The following is a 27,913-nucleotide window of genomic DNA, read 5'->3' as shown; positions in this document are numbered from 1 at the left end:
TCCCCTAGGCCAACCTGGCCTCTCAGGGGCTCAAACGCCCTTTGTCCAGCAGAGTCAGGGCTAGCTGCGAATGCAGCAACGCACAGGGTGCAGGCCGCAGGGCACCACCTAAATGTTGCAGCTGCCACTAAGTGCTGGGCAGCTGGGAAAATGAGCCGGGGCACCACTGTGCCTTTCAAAACAAATATGCAGCATTGGAGCCACCTAGGCTCTGGAAGTTAGTATACCACATGTGGGAGCATGCAAGCTCTAAACCATACTATGCTGCGCTGGAGCCACCTAGGCTCTAAAAGAAGAATGCCCCAAAAGGTTGGAGTCCTGCTCGGGGGACTCGTGGGCCCTCAAAGGAAAATGTGCCCCAACTGTTGGAGCCTGTCAGGGCTCTATAACAAATATGCCCCCGTCGTTGGAGCCTCACTCGGGCTCTAAAACAAAAGAAGGTCCGACGTTGGAGCCTCACTCGGGGCTCTAAGACAAAGATGCCCCCGTCGTTGGAGCCTCACAGGGGCTCGAGAACACTGCCCCCGGCGTTGGAGCGGCCCACTGCACACACGGGCCTGCTCTGACTCGGTGCCTCGCACCGAACACCAAACCTGCTCCCTCGGTGGAGCGTGAGGGATGTGCAGCCCTGTCCCCTGCCCAGCCCTTACTCACCGGGCTCCGGCACAGGGGACTCCTCTCCTGGAGGTGGCAGCGGGCGGCAGCACTTCTCATGCGGCGCGGGGCTTCCCTCACTCCTGGGAGCCCCGCGCTGCCAGCTTCACCCGGGCACACTCCTGGGACCCGGGACTTTATCTCTCGGCTCTGGGAGGCGGGGTGGGCTCCCGTCCTCCCTCGTGTCATACGCTTCGGGGCTCCCATCGGCTCAAGGGAGCCCCGCACCGACGCGCACAGCTTCCGGTCCAGCCGCGGCCCTGCGCCCGTCACAGCTGGAATAGCCTGACTTCTGGGGCGGCCGCGGCGGGACCCAGAGCGGCAATCTCGGCGGCAGGCAAAGTCGCGGGGTGGGCACCCGCGCACCCCAAGGCCGGCAAAGTCGCCGGGTGGGCACCCGCGCACCAAACATAACAATAAGCGGCCATAAGCGGGGTGGGCTCCCGCATCAATCTTGCCAACACCACGAAGACGCAGGGTGGGCACCTGCGCACCAAAGGGAAACGACCAGCGGGGTGGGCACCCGCGCCCGGCAGCATCACGGGGGAATCCCTACGTCGGGATTCCCTCAGCGGAGATCGCAGCCCAGCGCTGCAAAGCCTGCTCGCTCCTCCTCGGGGAAAAATAAAGCGCTTGGCTCTAGACAAAGGAATAGAGCGCTCACCAGGCGCTAGGAGCAGGCAAAAGTCCTGCAGCAAAGGAGAACAAGACCAGGAGAGGTGTCAGGGACAGAGCTGGGCCCAGGGGCCAGCACACAGGGTCCTCCAGTAGGGAGGCAGCCCCCATGGCGGTCCCTCCTGGGCCCCAGCAGCAGCAAGCCCCCTCCTCTGTCAGGAACAGGAACACTGAACATTTTCATGGGGTCACAGCCCCTCTTTTATACACAGAATCCTTTGTTTCAAGGTTCAGGGAAGGGGCGAACCAGATGCAACTGGTTCTTGAGCACTTTGTTTTGCTCAGCCCCTCTCCCTATTCACAGGCCAGGTCAGGGACATCAGACGCACCACAGGGGGTGGAGCCAGCATTGTGTGGGGAAAGCCCAGCCCTATTCAGGTCCCAGGTGTACTCCTCCCTGCCATCAACATGCAGATCTCTCCACCCACCACCGGGGCAGACCCATCCTGACTCCTGGAGACAGACACACCAGCCAATCACCAGCCAGACAGTCACTGCACATTTTTGCCAGCGTCTAGAAGTGGCACTTCTATACTCGCCACAGTAACGCCGCACACATCATCGCGCAGCATTTAATCTCACGAGTTCGCACATACCAAACTCGACCCTGCACTCCTCTCACATCAGGACTACCATGGACACACACACTCCCCATGCATTCCTATGGGAGGGCAGGTCAGTCTCATTCAATGTAACCCAGAGCGCATGCACTTTACACTGGGACACAGTGTTAAAGCGCCTAGAGGCCTAAATCCACTAATACAACATAGGGAAAAGGCTAGGATAATGCAAAAAGTTCTAGGGGTGAACTTGCCAGAAGGGCCAAGTCCAACAGTGTCCCTTTAGATTATGTGTCTTTGTGTTCATGCACTGCACAAGGGTCAGTTCTACATGAAGGGATAGTGCAGGCATATGTGGTCAGTGAGTGCCTGAGGATTGTGTGTCTTTATGTTCATGCACTACACTAGGGCCAGTATCGCAGGTAGGGTCAGTGCACATGTATGTGGTCTGTGTGTCCCTTTAGATTGTGCGTCTTTGTGTTCATGCACTGCACAAGGGCCAGTTCTATATGCAGGGTCAGTGCAGGCTTGCATGGTCTGTGTGTTCCTGCAGGTTGTGTGTCTTTGTGCTGATGTACTGCACAAGGGGCAGTGATGCATGCAGGGTCAGTGCAGGTGTATGTAGTCTGTGTGTGCCTATAGATTGTGTATTTGTGTTCATGCACTGCACAAGGGATAGTGCTGCATGTAGGATCAGTGCTGGTGTATGGGGTCTGTGTGTGTGCTATTAGATTGTGTGTCTTTGTGTTTATGCACTGCACAAGGGCCAGTTCTATATGCAGAGTCAGTGCAGGCTTATGTGGTCTGTGTGTGCTTGTAGAGTGTGTCTTTATTTTCATGCACTGCAGTTGGGCCAGTGCTGCATGCATAGTTAGTGCAGGCGTATGTGGTTTGTGTGTGCCTGTAAATTGTGTGTCTTTGTGTTCATGCACTGCACAAGGGCCAGTTCTACATGAAGGGATAGTGCAGGCACTTGTGGTCAGTGAGTGCCTGTAGATTGTGTGTCTTTATGTTCATGCACTACACTAGGGCCAGTATCGCAGGCAGGGTCAGTGCAGGCAAATGTGGCATGTGTGTGCCTGTCAATTGTGTTTCTTTGTGTTCATGCACTGCACAAGAGCCGGTGCTGTATGCTTGGTCAGTGCAGGCGTGTGTTTTCTGTGTTTGCCTGTAGATTGTGTGTCTTTGTGTTCATGCACTGCATGCAGGGTCAGTGCTGGTATATGTGGACTTTGTGTGCCTGTAGATTGTGTGTCTTTGTGTTCATGCACTGCACAAGGGCCAGTATCGCAGGCAGGGTCAGTGCACACGGAAGTGGACTGTTTGCCCCTTTAGATTATTTGTCTTTGTGTTCATGCACAAGGGCCAGTTCTATATGCAGGGTCAGTGCTGGCTTGTATGGTCTGTATGTGCCTGTAGGTTGTGTGTCTTTGTGTTGATGCACTGCACAAGGGGCAGGGATGCATGTAGGGTCAGTGGAGGTGTATGTAGTCTGTGTGTGCCTGTAGATTGTATATTTGTGTTCATGCACTGCACAAGGGCCAGTGCTGCATGCAGGGTCAGTGCTGGTGTATGTGTTCTGTGTGTGTGCTTTTAGATTGTGTGCCTTTGTGTTCATGCACTGCACAAGGACCAGTATCGCATGCAGAGTCAGTGCACATGTATGTGGTCTGTGTGACCCTTTAGATTGTGTGTCTTTGTGTTCATGCACTGCACAAGTGCCAGTTCTATATGCAGAGTCACTTCAGGCGTATGTGGTCTGTTTGTGCCTGTAGAGTGTGTCTTTGTGTTCATGCACACTGTACAAGGGCCAGTGCTACATGCAGGATCAGTGCAGGCGTATGTGGTCTGTGTGTGCTGGCAGATTGTTTGTCTTTGTGTTCATGCACTGTACAAGGGCCAGTGCTACATGGAGGGTCAGTGCTGGTGTATCTGGTATGTGTGTGCCTGTAGATTGTGTGTGTTTGTATTCAAGCACTGCACAAGGACCAGTTCTATATGCAGAGTCAGTTCAGGCGTATGTGGTCTGTTTGTGCCTGTAGAGTGTGTCTTTGTGATCATGCACTGTACAAGGGCCAGTGCTACATGCAGGGTCAGTGCAGGTGTATGTGGTCTGTGTGTGCTGGCAGATTGTTTGTCTTTGTGTTCATGCATTGTACAGGGGCCAGTGCTACTTGCAGGGTCAGTGCTGGTGTATGTGGTCTGTGTGTGCCTGTAGATTGTGTATTTGTGTTCATGCACTGCACAAGGGCCAGTGCTGCATGCAGGGTCAGTGCTGGTGTATGTGTTCTGTGTGTGTGCTTTTAGATTGTGTGCCTTTGTGTTCATGCACTGCACAAGGACCAGTATCGCATGCAGGGTCAGTGCACATGTATGTGGTCTGTGTGACCCTTTAGATTGTGTGTCTTTGTGTTCATGCACTGCACAAGTGCCAGTTCTATATGCAGAGTCAGTTCAGGCGTATGTGGTCTGTTTGTGCCTGTAGAGTGTGTCTTTGTGTTCATGCACTGTACAAGGGCCAGTGCTACATGCAGGGTCAGTGCAGGCGTATGTGGTCTGTGTGTGCTGGCAGATTGTTTGTCTTTGTGTTCATGCACTGTACAAGGGCGAGTGCTACATGGAGGGTCAGTGCTGGTGTATCTGGTATGTGTGTGCCTGTAGATTGTGTGTGTTTGTATTCAACACTGCACAAGGACCAGTTCTATATGCAGAGTCAGTTCAGGCGTATGTGGTCTGTTTGTGCCTGTAGAGTGTGTATTTGTGTTCATGCACTGCACAAGGGCCAGTGCTGCATGCAGGGTCAGTGCAGGTGTATGTGGTCTGTGTGTGCTGGCAGATTGTTTGTCTTTGTGTTCATGCATTGTACAGGGGCCAGTGCTACTTGCAGGGTCAGTGCTGGTGTATGTGGTCTGTGTGTGCCTGTAGATTGTGTCTTTATGTTCATGCACTGCACTGCACTAGGGCCAGTGATGCATGCATGGCCAGTGCAGGTGTATGTGGTTTGTGTGTGCCTGTAGATTGTGTGTCTTTGTGTTCATGCACTGCACTAGGGCCAGTGCTGCATGCATTGTCAGTGCAGGCAAATGTGGTTTGTGTGTGCCTGTAGATTGTGTGTCTTTGTGTTCATGCACTGCACAAGGGCTAGTGCTGGTATATGTGGTCTGTGTGTGCCTGTAGATTATGTGTCTTTGTGTTCATGCACTGCACAAGGGCCTGTGCCTCATGGATGGCCAGTCGAGGCTTTCCTTAATCTGCCTCCACCCCTTGGCCTGAGCACCAGGAAGTTTCACAACATTTGTTTGTAGGATTATTAAGTGTCCTGCCAGGAATAAAGCTGTTAAGGGTTCTGTCCACAGCTCTGAGCTCACCACATCTCCCCACATGCAGCAGAAGATGCCACTGTCTTCGGGGGACTGAGGCTGCAGAAACCTCACAGGAAGCCCCTAACCCTGCCGCATTGCCAGTACTGGAATCAGACTCAGGGACTGAGCCACTCCGTCACCCGCAGGCACTGGGGGCCTCTTAAGAGACAGAGCTGCAGGCAAAGACAGGAGACCTGGTGAGTGACTTACCTACTTTTATACAGCACCTTAAAGGGGCCATATGGTAAGAGAAAGCGCTGCGCTCTGCCAGGAACAGGGAATGACATATGGTCAGAGAGCTGCTCTCAGCCAGGCGTAGAGAAGGACATATGTATGGTAAGAGAGAAAGCTGCTCTCAGCCAAGACTGGAGAGGGACATGTGTAGGTGGGAGAGCGGGTCTCAGTTAGAAAAAGTGAAAGACAAATGTTAAGTGAGAGCGGTGCTCTTAGCCAGTTGCCGATAAGGACATATGTAGGTGAGAGTGATGCTGTAGGAAAGTAGGATCTGCTTTCATGGTTGCCCCCACTCTTGCCTGGTGTCAGTGTGTTTTTGACCTAGCCTGCTGGGATCCTGCTCATCAGGACCTCAGCAACTGTGCTCTATCTCCTAAAATGGTTCCGGTAAGTACTTTTGTACCTTCCCAATTGGCCACTGGTGTACCTTTGTAAGTCCCCAATATATGGTACTAATGTACCCAGGGGATCGGTGCACCAGGGGTCTCTCATGGCCTGCAGCGTGTATTGTGCCACCCATGGGAGTTCACTTAAACGGTGACTACAGTTCTGCCATTGCAGCCTGTGTGAGCTGGTGCTTGCACCTCTCACACCAGATATAAGTTTCCTTATATCTGTGGTCACTGCACTTAAAACAGATAAGTCACCCCTATGGCAGACTCCTCAGGACTGAGGTCAGGGTGCTTGGTTGTGAGTGTGAGATTGCATCTACATGAGCAGGAAACCCCTACAAACCCTGGATTCGATTATCCAGGCTTTGATAGTGCGGTCAGCCATTTTAAGACATATAGTGGACATCAGTCACTACGAGATGTGTAACTATATAATAGCTGCACCGAACCTGGTCATGTGTGCTATCAAACATGTTGGAATCGTACTCCAACACCAATTCTGATGATGGAAGTATGATCCTATGTACTTGGGGGCTCCTTAGGGGACCCCCCTCTACTCCCGGTAACTGCATTTCAGGGTCTGCAGCAAGCTAGTGCTGCTGCTAACCACAGACACTATTCTGCCCTCCTGCTGCTGAGCTAAGCTCGAGCAGGGGAAGGTAGAACTATAGGTTTCCTGTCACAGGGAGGTGGGACCACCTCCCAGACAGGACGGAGGGCCCGATTCACAGAACCAACTTAAGACAAAATCCTAAACTTATTACCATTTTCGTATTCACAGAAGGCACTTCCTCACTTCGGTATTCACAGATGTTAGGAGTCCTAACTTTAGGACTCCTAAATGCCTTCTGTGTATACCGAAGTGGCTCTCCCTCCTCCTGTCTTCCAAAGGGTTTCTTCGGGGTTCTCCGGGAAGGGTCCTTCTTTCAAACTTCTCCATTGACTTCTATTGGGCATGCGTCTGAGTTTCCACTCTGCACACAGCCTCCGTGGCGTCCCTGGGTACTTACCTTGAATGGATCCTTGTGCCCACAGCTCCTCTGAGTCTTCTGGTCCAAGTCCTGTTCTCCTTTACAGTTTGAATTCCACTTTCTTTATATGTGGTCTGGTCGCCCATTGGAGACCACTATTTTTTGTGCATCTTACCTGATAGTTTTCAAAGTATTCTAGCGTGTGCTATTGATCTCACCGGGTAGGAGAAATACCAATGTGTTAGTTATTGTTGTAAATAAATAGACTTATATTTCCATAAACATTGTGTGGTTATTTTTCATCTAACTTACACTGTTGATTAAAATTGGTAAAACAAGCTGCTTTACAAACCTTCAAGATAAGCCCGAAGGCTGCACTACACAGCTACCACTTAGAGAGCTGTCTATAGTTATCAAAGACCAATAAAATCACCATAAGGGCTGCATGGATTAGTGCAAGGTGCCTCCTACAGCTTCTCTCAGCCAGGAGCAGAGAAAGACATATGTAGGTGAGAGCAAGAGCTGCTCCCAGACAGGAACGGAGAAGGGCATGTGTATGTAAGAGAGCTCCTCTCAACTAGGAGTAGAGAAGGGCATATGTAGTTGAGAGATCTGCTCTCAACCAGGAGTGGAGAAGGGCATATGTAGTTGAGAGATCTGCTCTCAACCAAGAGTGGAGAAGGGCGTGTGTAGGTGAGAGAACTGCTCTCATTCAGGAGTGGAGAGGAACATGTTTAGGTGAGAGCAGCTCTCAGCCAGGAATAGAGAGGGACATGTGTAGGTGGGAGAGCTGCTCTCATTCACAAGTGGAGATGGACATGTGTAAGTGAGAGAGTTGCTCTCAACCAGGAGGAGAGTAGGACATATGTAGGTAAGAGCAAGAGCTGCTCCCAGACAGGAACGGAGAAGGGCATGTGTATGTAAGAGAGCTGCTCTCAACCAGGAGTAGAGAAGGGCATATGTAGTTGAGAGATCTGCTCTCAACCAGGAGTGGAGAAGGGCATATGTAGTTGAGAGATCTGCTCTCAACCAAGAGTGGAGAAGGGCGTGTGTAGGTGAGAGAACTGCTCTCATTCAGGAGTGGAGAGGAACATGTGTAGGTGAGAGCAGCTCTCAGCCAGGAATAGAGAGGGACATGTGTAGGTGGGAGAGCTGCTCTCATTCACAAGTGGAGATGGACATGTGTAAGTGAGAGAGTTGCTCTCAACCAGGAGGAGAGTAGGACATATGTAGGTAAGAGCAAGAGCTGCTCCCAGACAGGAACGGAGAAGGGCATATGTATGTAAGAGAGCTGCTCTCAACCAGGAGTGGAGAAGGGAATATGTAGGTGAGGAAGCTGGTCTCATTCTGGAGTGCAGAGGGACATGTGTAGGTGAGAGCAGCTCTCAGCCAGGAATGGAGAGGGACATGTGTAGGTGGGAGAGCTGCTCTCATTCAGGAGTGGAGAGGGACACATGTAAGTGAGAGCTGCTTTCAACCAGGAGTGGAGAGGGACATGTGTAGGTGAGAGCAGCTCTCAGCCAGGAATGGAGAGGGACATGTGTAGGTAGAAGAGCTGCTCTCATTCAGGAGTGGAGAGGGACACATGTAAGTGAGAGCTGCTTGCAACCAGGAGTGGCGAGGGACATGTGTAGGTGAGAGCTGCTCTCAGTCAGGAGAGGAGAAGGGCATGCGTAGGTGAGGGAGCTGGTCTCATTCTGGAGTGCAGAGGGACATGTGTAGGTGAGAGCAGCTCTCAGCCAGTAATGGAGAGGGACATGTGTAGGTGGGAGAGCTGCTCTCATTCAGGAGTGGAGAGGGACACATGTAAGTGAGAGCAGCTTGCAACCAGGAGTGGAGAGGGACATGTGTAGGTGAGAGCTGCTCGCAACCAGGAGTGGAGAGGCACATTTTTTTAAAAGATGTGTTTATTGGCATTTAAAGTTATTGTCTGATACAGTACAGTTGCAATATTCAATCTGTCTCCAGTATAGTTTTAACATTCCAGCCTCTATTAGCCCCATATCTTATTGTAATTGTCTCCATTGCAGCAATCAGTAACATATATATGCATCAGTGAGGTAAAGAGTCCTCATTCCTATCAATTCAGTTGTTCTATAGAGTGTAACCTAGGACTTCTCACCCCATGTCTTCTGGCTAGAGGGTTTTGGTGTGTCATTCAAAGAGGCAATCAGCGTCACCAAGTAGAACGTGTTACAAGGTGGTCAATTGGAGGTCATTAGTGGGGCTGAATTGGGAGAAAATCATAATCATTTAAGCTATAAAAATGAAATAGAAACTAAGGGGGGGGGGTTCTCTGCTACTATGCTGCTGGGGGTAGAGGGGGGGGGTAGAGTGTCTCTATTATCTATAGGAGTGTGTGCTCATGTGCCTGTGCCTTCAGGCAGGTGACTCAGGTTTTGCGTTAATGGTGTCCGGCCTGAATAGGTCCAGGGTGGGGGCTTCATTCGTCAGTGCTCAAGCCATGGGTGTGATCGGTGAGGGCTAACTCTTAAAGATTGCAGGGTGACCAATGCCCATCTCCCAGGTGTCATCATACTGGTACCACCATTCACCTTTTCCTATCTGTTTGTTTCACGTTTCTCAGGGTCCCTCTCTCCACATTCTCCATGCCGTCAGGTTCTGTCTCTGAGTCTGTACCCAGGTGTTTCCAGTTGTCCAAGATCTCTTTCCACAATGCTGTCAGTGTGTGGGTCACCATCTCAGCACATTCTGGCAAAATGCCCCTTTCTATTGCACTTCTTACATGTGACACTTTTGGTTGGGCATTGAATATTGTTGGCTAAATGATTATTACTGCCACACCTAAAACATCTGAGGTACCTTTCATTAACGGGAGGTTTGTTGTGCAAACTTCCCTTTCCTTTTATTTTACAAACTTCACTTTTCTCCTCAACTCCCTGAATGCTGGTCAGTACGTCAGCGGGGCACATAGCAGTGTGTTCCACTGACTGAGCGATGACAACTGCTTCCCTAAGACTTGGGTTCTTGGCTTGTAGTTTTTCTTGTATACACACATTGTTAGTGCAACATACTAATTGGTCTCTTATAAGAGAATCTGTGAGGTTCCCAAAATCGCATAAATGACTTAGACCCCTCAGCGCTGCAATCTAGTTGGTTACTGTCTCTTGTTTTCCTTGCGCCCTAGAGACAAACCTGTGACGTTCTAAAACCACATTGATTTTGTCCCCAAAACGTGTTTCCAGTTTGAGCATAGTATTTGCAAAAATGTCTAGTTCTTCTACTTCACCTTCTCCCTGAATTCCTGGTTCAGGCAATGTTTCGTAGATTTTGCGCCCATACACGCCCAAATTATGAAGAAGAAAATGTTGCTCATGCAATGCTGTGAATCGTTCCCCCCTGATGGCAATTAAATACGACTCAGACAATTTGACCCAGTCTTTCCAGCATATTTCAGGTTCTCCATTCTCATCAAGGAAGGATGGGGGTTGACTCATGCTCGCCGCAGCCATCATAATGAAGCAAGGTAATGGTGTAGGAAAGGTCAATGGAATGTGGATGTTGAAGTGAGATGCAGGCTCGCAAAAATACAAATGCCGTGGTAGATCTGGCAGTCAAGGGGGGTCCCCAACACCATGCACTCAAACATAACTCCCCCACCAAATGGCTGGTGGATGAAGGTATGAATGAGGGGGACTCCCAGACAGGCTGCAAACTAAGCTGCTGCAAAACGACCAATTCATGAAGTCAAGGAGTGAAAAGAACTCAGGCAACAAGGCAGGGCTGTGCAAAAATGTGAAGTCTCGCCATACAAGGCGCAAATAGTCATAAAGGTGGTATAGCCGAAGGAACAGAGAGCCACTCACCCAGGCATTTGATGAGGAAGAAAGGGTGAGAACTCAAGGTTTTCAAATGCCTTTAAAGCCACAAGTAGTGAAAACGAACTGAAATACCCTGTATAGACTGGGATCCTTAGCAACCGTGAAAAAGAAGAGACAACAGGATTCCTACAGGAACGACGAGTGGTACACTAGGCTTCTGCGCACTGGCGATGAAATGAGGAAGACGCGCTTCAGGAGAGTAGCATCTCCTAGCCGCGTCGCGCTGGGAGCTCGCTGAGGTAACAACGGATTTCAGGACGTCGGATAATCCGCCGGATGTACCGCTGCTGCAATTAGTGATCCTGGCGGTGCCACGCCGAAGTACAACGGGCACTGGAGCTCCTCGCTGACACGTCAAGTTGCACGTCCAGGGCACTGTAGTGTCCTGCGAGACACGTTCTAGTGTCCTGCAGGGAACTGTACTTCCAGCCACTCCCCTGAGGGCTGGACACACTGCACCCCACACCCATCCATCATGGGTGTCACGAGTGACGTGGCCCCGCTAATAAAAAGGCCCGGGTGCACATGCTCGAGGCAAGTTTTCTGTACCACATATCCAGCGTCTGTGTCCCTCCTTTCTGCACCATGTGGGCCTGAGGCCCAACACTACACTGGCGACGAGGCAGACAGCTGACCCCGCGGACCTGCCGCTCTGCGCTTCATTGCCCCCCGTGAGGGAGGAAAGGTGCCCGGTGAGTGGCACCCCCAACGCACCGTTCCCCGCCACCCGTGAAAAAGGTGAGAATTATGCCCCTCGCGTCACCTTGTCCCCACCTCCTAGTCCTCAGGAGACGAGCGCTGCCTGCACAAAGCTCCGTGCCAACACGACAGCCGTGACTGCACTGCGAGGGACGAAGGAGCCGGCCAGCCTCGACAGCGTGAAGGGTGTAGACACCCCCCTGCGAACTCTGGAGCGCCCACGGGCAGTTCTCCGCGACTGCACGGCGTGCGGAGAGGGAAGACACTACCCCCAGCTACCGCCCGAATCCCCGGATAGCGTCGACTTCCTGGTGACACTCGGAACGTTCCCGCAAGGGTAGTAAGCAGACCGCAAAGACAAGACGACTGCCACACAGCCCGCAACAGCAGGAGGGCCTGCGAACCTGCTGCGGCACAGCGCCTCCCATACCCTGCAGCACCGCTCGCACCCACCTGCTGAGCCTCCGGTTTCCTGCGCGCCGGCAGCCTCCGTGGACCGGCGCTCGAGCGGCGCTGAGTTGCTGCGGGTCGTCTCGCTGGCACTGTGGGAGGGAGTAGTGGGCGGATGCACCCGCTGCCACCGCCGAGAGCACAGCGTGGCCTGCAGTGAGGAGTGGCAGGCTGCCACAACCCCAGCTGAAGCACAGAGCGGACCCGTGGGGAGCGACGGCTGGCCTGAGCTGAGCGAGAGGAGGAGAGCTGCAGCGCCACCTGCTGGTCTCACGCCACACCGCTACCCCCACACAGCAAGAACACTGCATAACGCGGCCCCCGGTACAGCATGAAAGAGATTCGCCATCCCAGCCTCTCCAGCAGCAATACGGAGCGCTGGGCAGCGCAATAGTGATGTAGCCAGAATAGAAGAGATTCGCCGTCCCAGCCCCTCCAGCGGTAATCCGGAGCGCTGGGCGGCGCAATGGTGAAGCGGCCTGCATGACCCACCTGCCCCGCACCGCACAGAGGAGCGACACGGGAGTAAGCTCCAGGACTTCATTTTCTCTATGAAAAACAACCCCCAGAGCAGTCAGAAGAAGGCCCGCAGCTTCCAGAAACAGGCTGCTGAGGGCCTGGGAGACGGACACCCAGCACTGCCACCAGGTGGTAATTTGAGGCACGGCGCCTTCCTACAGCCTCATGAAGCAAGCCCAACACGCCAAGACAATAGGACAGGCTCAGGACCAGCAAAGACAAGGGGCCCCCCAGCCCAGGTCGCCACTCGAACAGGAGTCGCCTTTACTGCAGCATCAGACTCTCATGTCCCACACGGCAAGGGCACCCTGCTGCTGTCACCAGGGGAGCATGGCCCCTGCACCTGCCTGCATCACCCTACAAGAAAACTGAGAGGCCTGGGTGAGTGCCAAGGCGGGGGAAGAGGCGCCTGCAGTAACTCCACCCCAGGTAGCAAGGCAGGCACTGCGCAGAAGCCGGCACAGCTCCCACAGCACCCGAAACCTGCAGCACTCAAGGCGAGCCACCGCAATGACCACAGTACCACGTGGTAGCTCCCCAAATGCCACACGCTAAGGGACGGACTGACTGCCTGGCCAGAGCAACTAGCCAGCGGTATTCCACGACCATTAACCCAAACAGCACCAGCGACCGGAAGCAAAGTCTGGACACCCCACTACCCTGCCAGAAGCAGCGGTCCAGCACATGAACTGCCCACCACGACCGACGGCTGCAGACCTGCGACCAGCAAAGCAGCACTGTACCCCATGGACCAGCTGCACCGGGGCCCAGCACAGTGTCCTGCCAACCAACTGGCAACAGCAGTCAGCAGATCTCTGGGTGCGCCCCGCCATCACCAGGAAGACGGCCTGCTCACGCCACCAGCTAAGACGAACTGCACCAGGCGCAGCAAGGCATGCCTTCCGAAAAGAATGCTCAATGAGTGGCCCCCCGCACCCTGCAGGTGAGATCAGCCAGGACGCCTGGGAAGATAGCGAAGTCTCCAGGTGGATGCCACACTCAAGCCCCAAGCTGCACCATCGCAAACCAGCATCAGAGAGGCAGGAGCACCGCCTGTCACCTCTGGAAAATACGGGGAGAAACCGACAAACCCCCGCAAGAAGCTACAAGGAACTCGGAGCCACACACGGACAGCCGCCATTAGCAAGAAAGGACGACCAGCTAAAACAGCAACGTCCTGAGAGAAGCTAACTCCAGCAATAGCGCAAGACAGACTGGTGCAGAGCACGCACCACACGTGGCTGCCCAATTCCACCACCGGGGAAGAGGTTGCATCACCCGCCCCTACTGGCGAACAGGCACAACCGCCAACCACACCACTGGCACCCCAAGTGCCAGAAGACAGCGTCCAAGAACGAGACATCTCAACAAAGAAACACAGCTGAACGCAGCACAGAGAGCGACCACGTCTCCACTGTACCGACAAAACCCAGCAGTGAGCCGAAAGCAACACAGTGCCCTCCTCAACACTGCCTCAAGATGGAGTCGGCGGTGACCCACGACAGGCAAGAGAGGAGTCGCACCCGCAGCGGCCCGAAAGCGACACAGTGTCCTCCTCAACACTGCCTCAAGATGGAGTCGGCGGTGACCCATGACAGGCAAGAGAGGAGTCGCACACACCACGTGGCAGGCCGCCACAGCAACAGGCGCTCCAATGCCAGTGACACGCGACTGTACGTCACGTCCCCCAGCGAGCAAGGAGCGCACCGGAGCAAAGGCAGAAGCCGGCGCCAGGACAGTGCCGCCTCGAGGTCTAAGCGCAACGCCCTCAATGAAAGAAGAGTGACAGCCCTGTCACCCTGAAAACCGGATAAACACAGGTGGTCTGAATAGACCAACAAAAGAGAGAAGACCAAGGATTTGCCCAGCAGCCAAGAGCACACCCTGACACATCCGACAGCCACCAAGGCGGACCAACGTCCCTGGACACAGCCTCACGGGAGAACCGAATGTAAGCCGCAGCAGTCGCAAACCACGCCTCTCCACAACGCTTCCCCAGGTGAACGGCCACTCCCCAAGTGTCGGCAGTCCAAGTCAAGTGGCATCCCTGCTCCTGTCCGCAGATGCCACGCGTGAAGATCAGCTGTGAGTGTCCTTCCTCACACCGCCTCAAGATGGAGTCGGCAGTGGCCCCAAGCCAGGTAAGAGAGGATCCACACACTCTACGTGGTAAGCCACCACAGACACTCAACATCAGCAAGGCGGAGGCACGTGGCTGCCTAGGTCCATCCTGACATCCAAACTCTCCCATCAAGTCACCACCACCTGTCATTCTGACTCGCCACATGGCTGGCAACCATCACCACACCAGCCATCAGCACATGCGTCAAACACCACTCCCCGAGTACCGATGGACTGGAGTCCGAAACCGTTGCCACACAAGCTGACTAAATGGAACCAGAAACCACCTGAGAACCTGGCCTACACCGGAACCGCGGCAGCGAGTGCAAGTCTTGGCCAAGACTCATCCACCCGGGAGGGTTGTGCGTGTGACGAAGCAACGGCTCCTCGGTGGTCCTGCAGCTGCCCCCAGATGGCACACAAGCAGCGGCTCCAGCGCAGCCTTCCTACAGTCCCGCAGCAACCCCGACGACGGGCCTGCCCAGGCGGGAGAGCGAGGAGAAACATTGCCCCACCGACAGGGTACCGGTCACAGCCAAGCGGTTCAACAGGGATAGTCGGTCTGGCAACACCTCTGTAAATTCTCAATTGAGACTCCATCCATGGTCACGATGCAGCACCCTACAAAGAACTGTTAGAACTCACCACAGACCATCCCCGATGTCAGCCAAGGGGAAGCCATGCAAGACAGCAAGACATGACATTGTCAGCGAACTGACGGTACGTAGCGGACGTCTCCAAGCCAGCAGTCGTGTCCTGAGTCCCTCAGGTTAAATTACGGGTGTCCGCCGAGAAGGTCCTGCGGCTAGCCAAGTTTGCCAGCTCATGTCTGATGTCGTCCTGCCACCTGACTCGAGAGACTGATGGACCCTGTGGTATTTAGTTAACCGTTTGTTTCTTCCCCACAGGTTGGACTGACACTTTGTCCTTCAGTAAAGTTGGGGAGGAATGTAGGGCCCGATTCACAGAACTAACTTAAGAGAAAATCCTAAACTTACTACCATTTTCGTATTCACAGAAGGCGCTTACTCATTTTGGTATTCACAGAAGACACTTACTCACTTCGGTATTCACAGAAGTTAGGAGTCCTAACTTTAGGACTCCTACATGCATTCTGTGAATACCGAAAGTCTTAAAATTAGGATTTTTCTCAGTTTAGGAGTCCTTAAGTTAGGACTCCTAACTTTACTACTACTAAACTGAGAAAAATCCTAATTTAAAGGCTTTCGGTATTCACAGTAGGCATTTAGGAGTCCTAAAGTTAGGAGTCCTAACTTTACTACTACTAAATTGAGAAAAATCCTAATTTTAAGGCTTTCGGTATTCACAGAAGGCATTTAGGAGTCCTAGAGTTAGGAGTCCTAACTTTACTACTACTAAACTGAGAAAAATCCTAATTTTAAGACTTTCGGTATTCACAGAAGGCATTTAGGAGTCCTAAAGTTAGGAGTCCTAACTATACTACTACTAAACTGAGAAAAATCCTAATTTTAAGACTTTCGGTATTCACAGAAGGCATTTAGGAGTCCTAAAGTTAGGACTCCTAACTTCTGTGAATAATGAAATGAGTAAGTGCCTTCTGTGAATACCAAAATGAGTAAGTGCCTTCTGTGAATACCAAAATGGTAGTAAGTTTAGGATTTTGTCTTAAGTTAGTTCTGTGAATCGGGCCCGTAGTGTCCTGCGAGACACGTTCTAGTGTCCCGCAGGAAGCTGTACTTCCAGCCACTCCCCTGAGGGCTGGACACACTGGCACCCCACACCCATCCATCACGGGTGTCACGAGTGACGTGGCCCCGCTAATAAAAAGGCCCGGGTGCACGTGCTCGAGGCCAGTTTTCTGTACCACATATCAAGCGTCTGCGTCCCTCCTTTCTGCACCATTTGGGCCTGAGGCCCAACACTACAGGCACAATGCTGGCAATTGAGAGAGTGTGAGGCCGGCCACACTCAGATGAACCGCTGCTGAGGAGGAACTGCTCGCGCCACACGTCAAATCTCCTCGGGACACCAGCGCCAGTGAAGCTGGGCCCACAGGCTTCCAGGACTAATGGAGTCTCGGGCTTAGTGAAAGTCACGACTACACAATCCTCAAGTGCACAGTCGATGAGAAGGGCACCGACACAGCATCACTGCACAAGTACACACACGATACCTCACCAGCTCCACAACTGCTGAAAAGAGTGTTCTATTGAAACAATCTGCAGTCCGTAGGCAATGAAGTACAACAAGTTCAAAAGGACAGTTGATTCTGCCAATATTGTTTGCACCACAACAAAGATAACCTTGCGATGGTGTGGCGGATGATGCGCAGCATGACCAGAGTTCAGGATCAGCAAAGAAACAAGCGAGGAGCAACTTGAAGCAGTCCCTAGCGCATGGCTGATAAGGGTGACGACCAGAGAAAAAGCTTCCTAACCAAGCAGGTGAAGAGTCCTATCATTACCTCTACGTTTTTTCAAAGAGGTTGGAGAGAGCACTTAAAGGGGAAATGGCCAAAACTGCCCTCTGCGCAGTGGCTCGTCGCCAGTGTTGGAAGTACAGACTCAACAGGAAACCGAGGTTAGTTCCAGAACTAGTTTATTGGCCATCCACTCACCTCAACTGGAGAACACTGTCAACATTCTAAGGTGCACTCTGGAGGGAGAGTCCAAGAGGGAGGAAAGGGTGGGGGTGCCAGGGATGTACCAAAGGAAACAGAAAAGAGGGAAAGGATGATTACAACACGTATAATTGGCCACACCATCTACGGCGCAGTCGTTCCACTTCCACACCCAGAAGATGCATTTCTTGGAGAATAGCAATATGCACTTTTCTACGTCTGAGGTAACGGTATATATTATGCCATTGTCAGCAGACCCCATCCCTCAGATATTCCATGTCAGACATTCAAAGTCCTGGGCAGTTGTTGCAATGATTGGAGTATAGGTAATGCTGGCCGTTTAACATATGCACATGAACACGCAGCTCATTGCGTCCCTCCCAGTCCCCAGCAGGGACAAACAAAAAAAAAATAAAGAATTACCCAAGCTTCAACTCCCTCTCCCCAGGGCAGATCAGCAATGGCTGTCTGTCCAAACTTCACACAACCTTGAAACTTTGACATTAGCAAAGTACCACCAGACTCCAAGTCCCCACTCATTCCTCACCCTCTGCCTGTCCCTGCTCATTCCTCACCCTCTACTCGCCCATGCTCATTCCTTACCCTCTTCCTGTCCCTGCTCATTCCTCACCCTCCTGGCCCTGCTCATTCCTCACCCTCTGCCTGTCCCTGCTCATTTCTCACCCTCTACTCATCCATGCTCATTCCTCACCCTCTTCCTGTCCCAGCTCATTCCTCACCCTCCTGCCCCTGCTCATTCCTCACCCTCTGCCTGTCCCTGCTCATTTCTCACCCTCTACTCATCCATGCTCATTCCTCACCCTCTTCCTGTCCCTGCTCATTCCTCACCCTCCTGTCCCTGCTCATTCCTCACCCTCTGCCTGTCTCTGCTCATTCCTCTGCCTGTCCCTGCTCATTCCTCACCCTCTACCCATCCCTGCTAATTCCTCTACCCATCTCTTCTCATTCCTCACCCTCCACCCATCCCTGCTCATTCCTGACCCTCTTCCCCTCCCTGCTCATTCCACACATCTACCCATCCCTGCTCATTCCTCTACCCATCTCTTCACATTCCTCACCCTCTACCCATCCTGCTCATTCCTCACACTCTACCCATCCCTGCTAATTCCTTACCCTCTACCCATCCCTTCTCATTCCTCACCCTCTACCCATCTTTGCTCATTCTTCTGTCACTGCCCATTCCTCACCCTCTACCCATCTCTGCTCATTTCTCACCCACTACCCGTCACTGCTCATTCCTCACTCTGTCTGTCCCTTTTCATTTCTCACACTATTCCCTTCCTCTCTCATTTCTCACGCTTTACCCATCCCTCCTCATTACTCTTCCCATCCCTTCTTATTTCTCAGTCTCCACCCATCCCTGCTCATTCTTCAGCCTTTACCCGTCCCTGCTTATTCCTCAACCTCTGCCTGTCCCTGCTCATTCCTCACCCTCTGCCTGTCCCTGCTCATTCCTCACAGTTGGTTGGCAGCCGGAGTCCCAGTCCAGCACCACTGTCACCAAATGCGAGACCCGGGACTCCTCACTCAACGTTAGGCCAAGTAAGGACACCGATTGAGAAAACCCTGTTCACCCCCTTAGTAGCTTGGCACGAACAGCCAGGCCTATCTCCAAGGCACAAGTGTACAGTATGTGCAACCACACTCATAGCAACCCACTGGTGACACTACAAATGGACTCCACACGAGTATAAACTTTATATAAAAAGATATACGATCAGACCACATGATACAAAAGCCAACATATATTAAAGGGTAATATTTGTTCCGGCTGGCTGGCAGGTTCAAATTCCAACCACCGCTTTCAAAATGCAATGCTGGTCACAATGCTAGAATCACACACATTGCAATGGACAAACAATAGTGTTCTGCGTAACGATACAATCCTGTGTTGGGCAAAGGAGAAATATTACAATGCATAACGATACACCCCGGTACCTTGCAATGGGAGAAATAATGCAAAGCTTACTGCTACAATCATATACTGCGCAATGAAGGAAAAATGCAATGCGTCCCACCCCAATCACGTACTTTGCAATGAAGAAATAATGTAATGCGCACCGCTACAATCAAGTACTTTGCAATTAAGGAATAATGCAATGCGTAGCTACAATCATGTACTTTGCAATGAAGAAATAATGTAATGCGGGCTACTACACTCCTGTACTTTGCAATGGAGAAATAATGCAATGCGTAGCGTAACAATCGTGTACTTCATTATGCAGAAATAATGTCAGGTGTCATAAGACAGTCCGGCGGTTCGTTATCAGCAATATTGGCAATGTGTATTACGGCAGTCAGCATCTTCGATAAACAGTTGCCCCCCCTCACGTATCAACGATGACATAAAGTACAGCTTCGCACTCTGGCCCCAGTACTGCCACTCCTTTGGTCAGTACGGGCCACAATCTGAGCCGAAGCAAAGGCTCACATCGCCAGAAGGACTGAGAGGCCGAGAGAGTGTCCCTCCGAGCCCGCAACCCGCCCAGGCAGTCATCCACGTTACCTGGTGGCGCGACCCCACTCTCCTCTGCTCCTTCAGCAAATTGGGCCTTGAGTGCAGAAATTTCTCAATGGTCCTTAGCGGATTGGCCTGGCAGCTCAGCTACTTCGGGGCTGCCGGGCCTCGACTGTTAGGAAGGTCTCAGGCGGCCGCAGGGCACACGTACCCCACACCTCTGAGATTACGTTACTCCGGGTGTATGTTCACGACACCACCCTCTGGGTCTCCTCTCGCATGAAGCCACACACACAATGCTGATGGGACTTTATGTCGACTCCGGGTGCACATTCACCTGGCACTCCTTCCTGCGGTCTCAGTTGGCACCAAGACACATACACCGCGCTGCAGAGACTCACTTTCTTCCCCTGCACACGATGATCAGCTGATCACCTCCACAGTCCCAGTTTGCACCAAAGCACGCAAACTGCTTCACAGAGACTTACTCCAACTCTGGTGCCCCGATATCCAGCCGCTCTTCACCAACGCCTTCGGCCGCACCCCGACACGCTCAACGTGTCCGAGCCTCACTTTTCCTCCGGTGCACTCAATGACCAGGCGCTCTTCACCAGCGCCTCCGGTGCACCCCAACACTCACCCTGTGCATCTGAGACTCACTCCACTGCCGATGCACACATTAACCAGGCGCTCCTCACTAACACCTACTGTGCACCATGATACGCACCCTGCACGTCCGAGACTCCCTTAATCTCCGATGCACATGCTGACCAGGCAGACTCTTAAGCCTTTAGCAATTTCCCTTGCTTGGATATTGATTTCTCCAAGAACTCATTTAGTATGCATGAACATCTATTCCTTAGGGGTTTATTCATGACATTCCGATGCCCGACTTTTACGTCAATACAGGCATTCCTAGACACCTTTAGGGTATTAATATACCTGCACTTGCCTTGGCAAACCACAGTTCTGGCACGGTCCAGTTCGACTGCCTACTTGCGGTTCGCCACAGCAAGTTCGTAAGGAGATCGAGTTCCCGCCTGATGCACTGACCAGACTCTGTCATCCTCCTCGCTGAGAATCCAGCTCCAGTGTTTCTGACTCCCCTTGCGGGGTGTTAGATTTCGAGTCCTGGAAAGAGATTCCAACCTCACACATTCTAAGGTATGGAGCAGACTAGAACATAAAGAAACTTTTGGTAACTCTTGGCAAAACTAAAACTTTAGCTAGCTATACTTTAGAAAATAGCACCTACTTCTTACCTCGTACTACACTTAGGTTAGGTACACTGAGGTAGAACATATTTTTCAGGCTACAATTTGTCTACTCCAGAAACGTTTTACTTCAAAAATGTGAACAAGACAGGAACTAAAAATATGTTAACCAATACGAAACAGATTTATTCTTCAGCCTTTATTGCCCAACAGTCTAGACAGGGTTTCGACTTTTGGAAAGACACAAAATCTGTCTGGGGTACAAAAGATTGGCAAGTACAGGGAGTAGAAGCTTTGTTTAGAGCCTGTATCATCCCTGAGCAAATTATGTTTTTGAATGACACTGTCCAACAAACGTCTTGCCTTGGGTTAGCCAATATCAAAGACATGAACACACCGACCATACCAGTACCTGCAAGCAATAGCACTACACGGGTGGAGGCAGACGTACATAATATTTTGCATCACAACAGATCAGAAACAGAATGGAAAAAATTGTTGCTCTGGCCCATAGACACAAACAACTGTCAAAATCGATTCCTGAACAAAACACAGGGTTTCACTATCAATAGGCCAGACCCACGCTATGTTCAAAGACAGCATCCATGGTTAATAACAACATACAGTGTAGGGAAACTTTAAAAAACAGCCCCTACTTCTTACCTCCTACTACACTTAGGTTAGGTACACTGGGGTAGAACTATTTAGAAGCATCAGATGAGTATTCACATTTTAGCCTGTGTTATTTATGTATATATTTTAGGAATATGTCATAGCTACAAACCATGCTATTGCAGTATTATTTTATCTTACTGCTAACTCTGTACGTATTGTACTTCGCATCCTGTCTTACGATTGTAGCAATTCATATCTCCTGCATGAGAAATAAGACTGTTCAATAAACCCTTTTTATTGAAAGCCCGTCTCTCTATTTCTGTTCAACTCTGAAGAAACGAAGCATGCACGATTGACTGAGTGAAACTGTTATCTATTGTTTCCACGATTCTGAGATTGTTCCAACTCTAAGGGAAACAAAGTTGTCATGTTTATGCGGTTGTCAGAAACTAATCCCTTCTTGTATATTCAAGAAGTTTCTAGTGACCTCCGAGTTAGCTGGCACACACAAGTAATTAAGTTTAATGTACTCGATAGAGACATACTGACCTCAGTCCTATGTCAAAACTATAGTGTATATTATTCTAATGCGCAGAGCCTATCAGGGATATAGGAACTACACTACAATGGTGGCGAGGGTGAGGTCAGCAGAGCGGAGCTGGTGGTACGGGGTGTAGAAGGTGAGTCATGTGTTGAGGTATGCTGGTCCGGTGTTGTGAAGTGCCTTGTGGGCATGGGTGAGGAGTTTGAAGGTGATCCTTTTGTTGATGGGGAGCCAGTGTAGGTCTTTCAGGGGTTTTGTGATGTGGCTGTGGCGGAGGATGTCAAGGATGAGGTGTGCAGAGGCGTTCTGTATGCGTTGGAGTCGCTTCTGGAGTTTGGCCGTGGTTCCTGCGTAGAGGGCATTGCCATAGTCCAGTTTGCTGCTGACGAGGACCTGGGTGACCGTCCTTCTGATCTCTGTGGGGATCCATTTGTAGATCTTGCGGAGCATGCGGAGGGTGTTGAAGCAGAAGGATGAGACGGCGTTGACTTGCTGGGTCATTGATAGCGATGAGTCTAGGATGATTACCAGGTTGCGTGCGTGGTCGGTGGGTGTCGGTGCGGCTCCTAGTTTGGCCGGCCACCAGGAGTCGTCCCAGGCGGAGGGGGTGGATCCGAGGATGAGGACCTCCTTCTTGTCCAAGTTCAGCTTCAGGCGGTTGTTCTTCATCTATTCGGTGACGGCCTTCATTCCGTCGTGGAGGTTGGTTTTGGCGGTGGTGGGTTCATTGGTGATGGAGAGGATCAGCTGGGTATCGTCGGCGTAGAGGATCAGCTGGGTATCGTCGGCGTACGAGATGATGTTGAGGTGGTGTGCTCGGATGATGTAGGCGAGCGGTGCCATGTAGACGTTGAAAAGTGTTGGGCTGAGTGAGTATCCTTGGGGTACGCCGGAGATGATCTTGATGGCTTCCGAGCGGAAGGGGGTGAGACGGACACTCTGTGTTCTGCCGGTGAGGAAGGAGGTGGTTTAGTCCAGGGCTTTTTGGCATGGATCCCTGCGTTGTGGAGGCGTGTGTGTAGGGTGTGGTAGCAGACGGTGTTGAAGGCGGCAGACAGGTCCAGGAGGATGAGGACCACGGTTTCGCCGTTATCTAGCAGGGTCCTGATGTCGTCAGTGGCGGCGATGAGGGCGGTTTCGGTGCTGTGGTTGCTGCTGAATCCCGATTGGGATCCGTCCAGAGCATTGTTCTCTTCGAGGAAACTTGTCAGTTGTATGTTGACCATCTTCTCGGTGACTTTCGCCGGAAATGGGAGCAGGGAGATGGGCCTGAAGTTCTTGAGGTCATTGGGGTCCGCCTTGGGTTTCTTGAGTAAGGCGTTGATCTCGGCGTGCTTCCAGCTTTCCGGGAAGGTGGCGGTCTCGAAGGAGGTGTTAATAATCTTGCGGAGGTGGGGTGCGATGATGGTGCTGGCTTTGTTGAAGATGTGGTGTGGGCAGGGGTCGGACGGGGATCCGGAGTGGATTGTGCTCATTATTTTTATGGTGTCATTGTCATTGGCGTGGGTCCAGGAGAGCAGGAGGTCGGTGTGGCTGGGGGGCGGTGGTTCTGAGGTGTCGGTGGATGTCGGGGGCTCTGAGTGTTGAAGCTGTCGTGGATGTCTGTGATTTTACGGTGGAAGAAGGTGGCTAGGGAGTTGCAGAGGTCTTGCGACAGCGGGATGCCGTTGGAGTTGGAGCTGGGGTTGGAGACTCCCTTCATGATGTTGAAGCGCTCTTTGCTGTTGTGTGCTTTGTTGTCGATGCGTTCCTTGAAGGAGGTCCTTTTGGCGATTCTGATGAGTTGATGGTACCTGCGGATGGCGTTCTTGTGGGCTGCGTTGTTGTTATTTGGTGTCTGTTCGTGGTGCCATTTCCTCTCGAGTGTACGGCAGGTCTGCTTGGATGCCTGGAGGTCGGTGAAGAACCAGATGGCTTTTCTGTCACTGCGTCTGTTGGAGGGTTTCTTGATCGGGTAGAGGGTGTTGGCACAGTCGTTGATCCATTGCCTGAGGCTGTGGGTGTTGGTGTCGGTGTCCCCACTGTTAGTTGGTGGGTTTCAGGCGAGGGTGGCGATTAGCTGGTCTTCGGTGACCTTGGTCCAGCTGCAGTGGGGGGTCCGTAGAGGGTGGTGATGTGTGATGGGTTATTTGAAGATGAAGTGGATGCAGCGGTGGTCGGTCCAGTGGAGCTCGGTGGTGTGGCTGAAGCTGACGTCATGCAGTCTGACCCTTTGGTTTCCCTCTCACTCCTTTGGTGAAATACGCCTCCCTGAATGGCTACTACCAGCCTCTGCGGCTGGTCCCTCCACTGGCAAATCTTGTGGACCAAATCCATTCCCTGGGTCATCCTCATCCACCTCAACATCACCCGTCTCCTGAGCCTCTTTGGCTTCCCACCAGGCACTCAAGGCCACTTGCAGCTCCTGCTTCTTGGCGCTGCCCTTCATGGGACATCCCAAAGCTCTGCAGAATTTCCTCAACTGGTAGGTAAACAATGTCTCAATGTCAAACTCTAATTCTGCAGCCGCAGTCTCACTGGCTATCTGGCTCCCCTCCTGAGACATGATGTGTGGTTTAAAGGTTACTCAACAATAGAACCAACAATTCAAAACAATATGTTGTTGTGTCATGCTCTGCGATCAATTTATGATGTACACCAATTACTGTGAGTGGTTTTGCACACACGCGTTTCAATTACGTTAGGATTGTATCCCACCGCTCTGCCGCCAAATGTTGGAAGCCGAAGTCCCAGTCCCGCACCACTGTCACCAAATGTGAGACCTGGGACTCCTCACTCAACGTTAGGCCAAGTAAGGACACCGTTTGAGATAGCCCTGCTCACCCCCTTAGTAGCTTGGCACGAGCAGCCAGGCCTATCTCCAAGGCACAAGTGTACAGTATGTGCAACCACACTCACAGCAACCCACTGGTGACACCACAAATGGACTCCACACGAGTTTGATAAAACAAGTATACATTTTATATAAAAAGTTATATGATCAGACCACATGATACAAAAGCCAACATATATTAAAGGGTAATATTCGTTCCGGCTGGCTGGTAGGTATAAAAACCTTAACCACCGCTTTCAAAAAGCTATGCTGGTCGCAATGCTAGAATCACAAACGTTGCAATGGACAAACAAAAGTGCGCTGCATAATGATACAATCCTGTGCTGGGCAAAGGAGAAATAATACAATGCTTAACGACACACCCCTGTACCTTGCAATGCGAGAAATAATGCAATGCGTATTGCTACAATCACGTACTTTGCAATGAAGAAATATTGCAATCCGCACTGCTACAATCATGTACTTTGCAATTAAGGAATAATGCAATGCGTATCTACTATCAAGTACTTTGCAATAAAGAAATAATGCAATGTGGGCCACTATACTCCTGTACTTTGCTATGGAGAAATAATGCAATGCGTAGCGCTACAATCGTGTACTTTTTTATGCAGAAATAATGTCAGGCATCATAAGACAGTGCAGCAGTTCATTAGCAGCAATATTGGCAATGTGTGTTATGACAGTCAGCCTCTTCGATAACAGTTGCCGCCCCACGCGTATCAACGATGACATTAAGTACAGCTTCTCACTCTGGCCCCAGTACTGCCACTCCTTTGGTCAGTACGGGCCCCAATCTGAGCCGAATCAAAGGCTCACGTCACCAGAAGGACTGAGAGGCCGAGAGTGTCCCTCCGAGCCTGCTCCCCTCTCAGGTAGTGATCTACTTTACCTGGGGGCGCAACCCCATTCTCCTCCCCTCCTTCAGTGAACTGGGTCTTCCGTGCAGAACTTTCTCAATGGGCCTCAGTGGCTCGGCCTGGCAGCTCAGCTCCTCTGGGGCTGCCGGTTTGGGCCGCGACTGTTAGGAAGGTCTCAGGTGGCTGCAGGGCTCACGTACCCCACGCCTCTGAGATTACGTTGGGTGCAAGTTCACCATAACACCCTCTGGGTTTCCTCTGGCACTCCTCTCCAACGTCTCCTGTGCACCACGACACGCACCCTGCATGTCCGAGACTCCCTTCACCTCTGCTGCACACACTGACCAGGCGGTCTTCACCAACGCCTGCGATGCACCGCGACACGCACCCAACGTGTCCGAGACTCACTACACCTTCGATGCACATGTTTACCAGATGCTGTTCCCCAATGCCTGCTGTGCACCACGACGCGCTCCCAGCGCATCCGAGTCTCACTTCTCCTCCGTGTGTCCAAGATCACAGGGCACACCTTTCGAGGGTCTCAAGCTGCCACAACACGCGCCCACCGCATCGCTTGAAACTTCTCCGGAAACGTTTATGTTCCTGTGTTTCCAAACAGGGAGCCAGCTCACCTCGGGCCCTTGGGGTAACAAGACACAGCACAAAGCATAGTCTTCTTCAAGCAGGGGGACACAGCGCACAAAGCACAGTCCCAACAGCATCTTCCTTGGTTAAAACAGCAAACTGCAGACCAGCCCCAGATCAGGAAGCAAGGGTCAGTCCTTCCCAGCAGTCTCTTCAGTTGTTCCTTCTGAAGTAGAGGTTCCTCTTGACCACAAAATGGGTCCAAGCCTTTTCAGTCTCAATCCATTTCTATTCCAACATTCAGGGGTCTCCGCTCTCATAGTTATACTCCTAATTGGCTTTGAAGTTTGTTGTGCTCAGGGGTCCTTGACCTCTGCCTAAATCAGTTCTGGGTGTCTCCCTCCCAGTGTCACCTTTCTCCCTTTGATACTGGGCTCTGGATCCTTATTCACTCAGCAGGAGACGAGTCAATTGTTTTATAGCAGCGCCCCAGGCCTCTTCACCTCCGGGGGCTTCTCCTCCGCCTAGTCTCCAGATGTAGGTCAGGCTGGTGCCATCTCAACCACTCCCTGGGTCAAGACCTCCCCCTGCTCCTCTTAACTCTCAGATCCAGACAGTCAATCCACATTCAGCAGAGACACACAGAAATGCTTAAAGCACAAAACTCAGCCACTTTCTAAAAGAGTGGTTTCTGAATACACAGTGACAAAACCACTTTCATAGAAAGATGTGTTATGACACTGTGAGTTCATACACACTAAACTTCACCTCTCCATTTTAAACTTATGGGAAACTAGGCTAACAAACACAATACCCAGCCTCCCCCGTTCTGTCCTATGGGCAGGATGGCCTTTCACCAGTGAAAAACTAAATGGAGTGTTTTTCACTGTCAGGACATAGCACACACCTCAGTATATGTCCTGCCTTTTACTTACACTGCACCCTGCCCCGGGGTTACCCGGGACCTAGCACAGGGGTTCCCACTGTGTACGCAAAAGGGAAAGTAAGGCCTCACAAGCGGTTGCACTTGTCAGCACAACATGCTAACTTAGAAAATTGTGCGCATGCCCTACACTGCAGGCCTGAGTTCCCTTCTCCGCGCACCTTTGCATTACTAGCCCAGGCACACACAGTGCACATAACTAGGGATTTACTAGTAAGGCAAATATACCAATCATGGCCAACCAGTTACACTTTACACAGGGAGCACTTGTACTTTGACACTGACCAGCAGTGGCAAAGTACCAAAAGCATCAAAATTGGCAACTCTATGTCAGGAAAACAGTCTAGGGGGAAAGCAAAAAGTTTAGGGAACTTTAGCCAAATAGGCAAAGTCCTACACTCCCCCCCTTGCCTGGCCCTTCTCATTCTTCACCCTGTACCCGTCCCTTCCCATTCCTCACCCTCTACCTGTCCCTGCTCATTCCTCATCCTTTACCCATCTCTGCTCATTCCTTACCTTCTACCTTCTACCCATCCCTTCTCATCCTCACCCTCTAACCGTCCCTGTTCATTCCTTACCTTCTACCCATCCCTTCTCCTTCTTCACAGTCCGCCCGTCCTTGCTCATTCCTCACCCTCTGGCTGTCCCTTCTAATTCCTCACCCTCTACACATCCCTGCTCATTCCTTACCCTCTCCAACTCTCTTCTTATTTCTCACCATCTACCCGTCCCTGCTCATTCCTCTACCCATCTCTGCTCATT

The 27,913-nt window shown here is 51.6% G+C and overlaps 1 protein-coding gene across 1 annotated transcript in view; it reads left to right on the top strand.

The window, feature by feature from the left end:
• Nucleotides 1-5,253: 5,253 nt before the first annotated feature.
• LOC146808710 (cell adhesion molecule CEACAM7-like) overlaps nucleotides 5,254-27,913 on the top strand; it is a 202,191-nt gene continuing 179,531 nt past the window's right edge. Inside the window, exon 1 of the mRNA XM_085614783.1 lies at nucleotides 5,254-5,448. The gene's annotated coding sequence lies outside the window, so the exon portion shown is untranslated. The remainder of the gene's footprint in view (nucleotides 5,449-27,913) is intronic.

The sequence above is a fragment of the Triturus cristatus genome, chromosome 7 (assembly GCF_964204655.1).
Source record: "Triturus cristatus chromosome 7, aTriCri1.1, whole genome shotgun sequence".
In the NCBI taxonomy this organism is placed as follows: Eukaryota; Metazoa; Chordata; class Amphibia; order Caudata; family Salamandridae; genus Triturus; species Triturus cristatus.
This window is presented reverse-complemented; position numbering and strand designations above follow the sequence as displayed.